Below are 6,121 nucleotides of genomic sequence, written 5' to 3' on the forward strand. Positions count from 1 at the left end.
CACTCAACCCAAACTCCCGAACTGCACAGTGTACTGTACGCCACTAAAAAACGCTTTTCGAGAGACAGAGATTAAAAAAATAAAAAAAACAATGCTCTCATCACTTTCAGCTTTCCCCAATGCCATTGCTTTCAACCTTGTCTCTTACTCGTCTTCCGCTCGCTCCACTCCATCTCTCTTTACAAGGTTAATTCGCCTCTCTTTTGCTTCATTTTCGTTTTATTTTATATTCTTTCCTCAGTAGTCTATTCTGCAGGGCCCAAATGTCATCCGAATCACTTCCACCTCTTCCCCAACACTGCATCGTCGTACTTTTTGTTTTACTTTTCATCTATATCTCTTTTTGTTAAGCATTAGCATGCTATTGATTGGTAAAGTTTTTAACATTGTAAACGGCTAGGTTGTGGGTCGGTGTCAGTAAATTTCTTGGCCACTGTGGCTTCTTATCCTAACCCTGATGACAAAATCAGAAGCACAAGCCTAAGGGTTCTTATTATAAAATCCAGGCTTCCTTCTTTCATTTACTTAATCTACTGATAATTGACTTTTGCTTCTTTGTTTTTGTTGATGGATTTTATGTGAGTGATGCACTTCATGTTTGATCAATGTTTCAATTTTGCCCTCCTTCTAGGCATTGAATATCATTGATTGATTAGTTTTGCATTTGTTTTCTTAGGTTCAAGGTGGTGGGAATGCTGGAAATGCCTTAACATGTGCTGCTCGTTTGGGATTAAATCCGCGATTAATTTCTAAGGTCTTATATATCTTTGTACTTTCTTTCTTTCTCTATTTACTTCTACTCCACCGTAAAACTTGACTATTGACTGTGATGACATTTTTATTGCATTATATAAATCATTAGGTTGCCAATGATGCTCAAGGCAAGGGTATATTGGAGTAGCTTGAAGCTGATGGAGTCAACACTTCCTTCTTTATTGTAAGCCTTTGAGATGATTTACGGTTCATACTTCTGGGAAAGATCTTTAGCCTACTATTTTCGTTGTTTTTATCTTGATTGGTGTATAAAGGTTATTTGCCTCGAAGATTTATTCCATTGGTATCGTTTAAATGTTTTGATATTTGGCTTTAGAAGTTATGCTTTACCCAGATTTTATATAATATGTATAGATCTTTTGAATTTGTAGATCATTACTTTCCTGAACCCCCCCAGTTAGAAGGCAAAAAAAGAATTTAGGAACTTGGATTATCATACTAACATTTAGCAGAGACCAACCTGCATAGGAATGTGTTTTATCGTACATCACATCATCCATTGAACTATTTCTTGGTATCCATTGAACTATTTCTTGGTGACCCAAGAAAATCTGTGTTATTTGCTCAGCTCATATGCCCTTTTTTTTGGCCCCGTAAATATTAAAATGAGACATCTTTTTTCTGATGATACCATAAGGAGCCCTGTGCACTGGGCCATCTTTTACTGTTATTAAATGTTGCATTACGACCTGGACTCTCTCTCTGACTTAATTGTGTCACTTTCAGGTTTCTGAGGAGGGTAATTCACCATTTACTTGTATCATTGTTGACAGCCAAACGTGAGCACTTAAACTTAGATGGCTATGATATTGTTTACATTTTGATGTCCTCCCCTTATTGCTTTATTCCCAGCATTGGATAATATGTTATCCTTTCAGTAAGCAGTGTCTTTCCTTGAAAATTCCTTCTTTTCTCTTTGGGTACGTACATAGACAATAGGGATCTGCCTATAGTAGGTTTAAAACACTGAAAATTGTCTTCAGAAGAGTGGCTTAGATGGCTAAAAGTCACCTTTGACCGGATCCTACAGCCTTTCTTTACAATAATGTTTAAATTAAAATTGTCTGTTCAATTCATTTACATTTTCTTTGGGTGCAGAGGCAAGCTGTGATCTTACACTCATAACAAGAACAACGAAAAAAGCATTGCTTATGTTAAAAAATTGGAAATAGAATTCAGGATGTTGGCTGCCTGGAGCGATTCAGCGAAAATGCATATTATGATTAAAAATTTTCACCATGGATTGAAGTGAATACTCATGTATCCTGTTGGTTGACACTGAATAACAATTTCAGCAAAACTCGCACCTGTATTCACACCCCTGGTTATCCACACTTGATACCGGAGGAACTCTCTCAGTCAAGTTTATTTTTTTACATTGAATGGAGTAAATATGGTCTATTTTGATAGAAGACTGCATGAAACTGCTTTAATTATTGCAAAAGAGGTAAAGTTTCTTTTCTTGTTCTGCTTATAGCATCAAGGTAGATGAAACTAAGATTTATTATACTGTTGTGAGTATGGACTGATTTAATAATGCATGTTAAATATCCTAAATTTTTAGCTTATCATTTGTAACAGTTATCAACCTGGTTCTTGGCAGAAAAACTACAAAAAGTGAAGAGTTTTTTTTTTTTTTTTGTTAACTATTAGGCTGTTCACAGGCTTGTGCACAACTTGTATTTTGATTGAAAGCCTCTAATTGGACCAAGTCCATTGGATTTTCCTTATTTTATCTTCTGTGATTAGCTTTAGCTTCAACTTATGGCATATTTGATGTTGGCAGTTTACCATAATTGCTAGAATATTAAGTCCTTTCTCTACATTTTTCATCAAGATTAATATCAACCAATAGCAAGTCAATAGCATTTTTTTGGATATTTCCAGTACGGGCAGCTCGCAAGAATATACCAATATTAGTGGATGCAGAAAGGAAAAGGGAAGGTTTAGATGATCTTCTGAACTTTGCTAGTTATGCTATATGCTCAGCAAAGTTTCCATAGGTAAGTTGATCTTTTTGATGGATCACTAAATGTTTCTTTTAGATAGAACATTTTATCTCTTTCGCTTCTTGTCTCTTACCATTTTTTTGTTCAAGTTCTTTCCGAGAAGGAAATTTTGATGGCTAGTGAGTTTTCTCATAAAACGGTTTTTACAAAAATGTAGGCAGTTTGTATTGAAACTGGCATTGTCAGTTTTAGCAATGAACCATGCTGCTTCTGCTTAAAATATCCATTCCTGTCTTTCTTTTTTCTTTTATTTTGCTCACTTTGGTCAAAGTTGTGTTGGGTTTAATGTCTGTTCTAATAGCTGGCTGTATAACTCCCATCAATGTTGAAACCAAGTTTAGTTTTGCAAACATTTGTCGAAAAAAAAATAATAAAGGAAGTGCCCTTCAACTCTTATTCAACCTCCAGAGGATCCTTCTTCTATAATCTTTTTTAAGTGACATCATCTACCCATATCCTTTATAACATATTTCGTCATTATCAGTTAAATCTGTTTTATTTTTTAGTTCAGTTGGTGTTTTTGTTATTTGGTTTTGGCCTGGTTGTTTAATCTTTAGTTACAAGGATGATATACGTGTGCATTGCAGCTGAAATTTGTTAACAAGTTGATTTTTGTGGCATGTGTTACGAACTTCCAATGAGACAGGCATGGACAGAGGCTCCATCTGTTCCAAGTGCGCTTATTTCTGTGCTTCTGAGATTGCCAAACTTAAAATTTGTGGTTTTGACATTGGGTGAAGATGGATGCATAATGCTAGAAAGAAGTGTAAATGGTGAGTGTAGTTACATGAATAGTGTTGTTGCAAAATATCATATGAAACGGATCTAGAAATCTAGGTTGGAACCAAAAATAAAAAATGAGATATTGTGCTTGATTCATTTGAATTAACATTTTTTTACGGGTCTTCTCTACTATGTTTGTAGGAGGTTCTGATCCTGAAGCAATGGATGTTCACAGTTTATTGAAATCACTAAAGCAGAGAAAAGATGAAAGCAACACCATCCCAACGTGTATCTCATTGGTAATATGCAAAGAGAGGACTTTATAAGTGACTTACATATTATATCTCTAGGGCTTATGTTTAGTCTGTATAGGTCTACTGTGATCTCTTGTAGGTGGGAATATAGTTGTTGCACAACATGAATTTAACTGTCTAAGATCTTTTTTAGAAAGGGAAGGAGAAGCCTATACTTACGGTTAAGCATGCCTCCAATAGCATGTTGCCATTTAGCATGTAGTGGCTTCTACGGCATTTAATAATCTGTCATGTGATGCAAAGGAATTTACCATCCCTTCTTTACTTCACCTAAAGTTGCCTTCTCCAAGGAAGTTTGCCTGCTGTTTCAAGTGTTAAGAGGCTAGAGCACTACAGGTGCTATGACTGCTGCTACAATCTGGAGATTCAAAAGGATAAAATACAAATATCAATGTTTGTAGTTTATAGAACAAATTTATCTCTTTTTGAGGTGATTGGGAGGCTGTGTAACCCTGAGCTACAGATTAGAGAGGGAGAGAGAGAGAGAGAGAGCATATTTAACTAATTTGGACAGTCATTCCAGATAAAAATAACCATGGCTTTAAGAATTTCTTTATGCGTCTGACTAGGCTAATTGATGTATTTTGAGGGCAAGGCCACTGGTACAAGTGACAAGAACATTGGAGGTCATTCTATAGCAGCACTTTTTTCCCTATTAAAATGCATGTCTGGTACAGACCAATCTTATTGGATTGTTGTTAAAGATAGTGAATATTTCTGATTTATCAGGATTTCAAGTTTCCAGTGGAACCCCCTTAATCTATGCCGGGACATAATTTTGCTTGAATCTGAGTTCAAGTTGTCTCTTTGGGCGGCTAATTTGGAAGAGTTCTTCGGAACTACTTCTGTTATTTAAAAGTCTATCCTTCTACAGTCTACAACTATGAACTTTTCTTTCATCTTCCAGAGTTTTATTTGTTACATGGCTTCAACATATAATAGAATTAATGTTCCAGAGTTTCATCTTTGTAGGTGGTTACCAAATTGAGTGCAAATGGGATAGGCACAGTGATTTGCCGGTTATTTGACGGAACAGCTGAGAAGATTCCACCTTCAGAACTTGTTGACGCAACTGGTGCAGGAGATGCATTTATTGGAGCAGTAGTTTATGGTACATTTAACCATTCAACCTCATTTGTCTCCATCTTTCGTTTTCTGAAGATTCTTCATTCTTTGGTAAACATATTTATGTTTAACATTCCTCAAGATTGTTCCAAATAGGTAAGAAAAACTTTTGCATTAATCTTGAAGTGCTCAGATTTATATTGATATGAACCATCCATTGTTCCAAAAGTGCCTAACTACCAACTAGCAACAAACCTGGAAAGATGTAAGATTGTTTCATTTTTTATCTTGTTGGAGTCGAATGAGAGTGAAGTGTGACTAGACAATTATGTTATCAGTGGCATCACAACCACTCAGCGTCTTTTTCTTCTGGGATTTCACTCAATTAATATTGAAGGTGATTGTATTTATATACAAGACAAGCCCTTGATCAACAGCGTCTTCTATCAATGGATGCACAATGTTAAAGCCTTATTGGAAACTTTGTGATCCTCTCACAGCTGAACAAGTATCATTTTATAGGGGATCATACCACATGGTTTCATTGATCTTTCATTTTCTTTGACTAAATATGGTCTGAAAAATTATGCAATTCATAACTTAGTTTGTTCTCTATGGAATTTGAGAATCTGAAAATACCATGGCATTATTATCTCAGTTTGCTCCTTTTATTTTTTCTACTTACTGATTAGGCCATTGGTGAGGTTGATGACTATTCATTTTTCTTTTTTTAGCTCTCTGTGCAGGTATGCCACCGGAGGAGATTTTACCATTTGCTGCTCAAGTGGTAAACGGATTTACACTTTGTTAATAATAAGCAAATGAGCTGCAAGTTTTTCTGATTACTAGGAGACATTTCTCTGACCTATATTTTATGCTCATTGCAGGCTGCATCTGGCTGTAGGGATTTAGAAGCCCGAAGTGGCCTTCCATGCCGTACCGATCCACGCTTGGTGACCTTTTTATAACAAGTTCCAGCATGGCCACTATGTTACAGGCAAAGTCAATGGAAACTTTGCCCTGCAACAAGAGTATTTACATTGCCAGAACTTTATTCTATGAGCTTTATTTTCATCATATCATACCATGGGCCTAATTCACTTTGTACATCATGCATCCATTAGATTACATCTTCTGGAGAAGATGCTTCCTTGACGTGAACCTCAAAAACTTGGTATTTTTGCTGCTTCTTGAGCTTCAAAAATATAGATTAATTGGTCACTCTTTTAATTGCAA

The 6,121-nt window shown here is 35.8% G+C and overlaps 1 pseudogene across 1 annotated transcript; it reads left to right on the top strand.

Moving 5' to 3' along the window:
• Nucleotides 1–91: 91 nt before the first annotated feature.
• On the top strand, nt 92–6,121 carry LOC111283573 (uncharacterized; annotated as a pseudogene). The gene is made up of 14 exons (XR_016337267.1): nt 92–186; nt 257–308; nt 391–486; nt 677–754; nt 863–937; nt 1,501–1,553; nt 2,070–2,221; nt 2,439–2,442; nt 2,671–2,777; nt 3,430–3,556; nt 3,708–3,805; nt 4,793–4,931; nt 5,620–5,672; nt 5,773–6,121. The product of XR_016337267.1 is annotated as an uncharacterized LOC111283573 (transcript).

This window comes from Durio zibethinus, chromosome 3, assembly GCF_047325235.1.
Source record: "Durio zibethinus cultivar Kanyao isolate XHJ-2024 chromosome 3, ASM4732523v1, whole genome shotgun sequence".
Lineage (NCBI taxonomy): Eukaryota > Viridiplantae > Streptophyta > Magnoliopsida > Malvales > Malvaceae > Durio > Durio zibethinus.